Below are 305 nucleotides of genomic sequence, written 5' to 3' on the forward strand. Positions count from 1 at the left end.
TGGAGGGAGTGGAGGAGAACAGAAAAGGTCTGGAGGGAGGAGAACAGAGGAACAGAAAGGTCTGGAGGGAGTGGAGGAGAACAGAAAGAGGTCTGGAGGAGTGGAGAGAACAGAGGGAACAGGAAAGAGGTCTGGAGGGAGTGGAGGAGAACAGAGAGAATTGGGCTGGTTCAGAAGAAGAGTCACATCTAGGAGAAAGGAGATACATAGTAATCTAACATGTGAAACAGGTAGAGTGTCAGACTTGGAAACACAACCCACACAGACTTACTTGAGCTCAGTCTCCAGCGCGGTGACTCTGCCCC

The sequence above is a fragment of the Oncorhynchus gorbuscha genome, unplaced genomic scaffold (genome assembly GCF_021184085.1).
Source record: "Oncorhynchus gorbuscha isolate QuinsamMale2020 ecotype Even-year unplaced genomic scaffold, OgorEven_v1.0 Un_scaffold_1465, whole genome shotgun sequence".
Classification (NCBI taxonomy): Eukaryota; Metazoa; Chordata; class Actinopteri; order Salmoniformes; family Salmonidae; genus Oncorhynchus; species Oncorhynchus gorbuscha.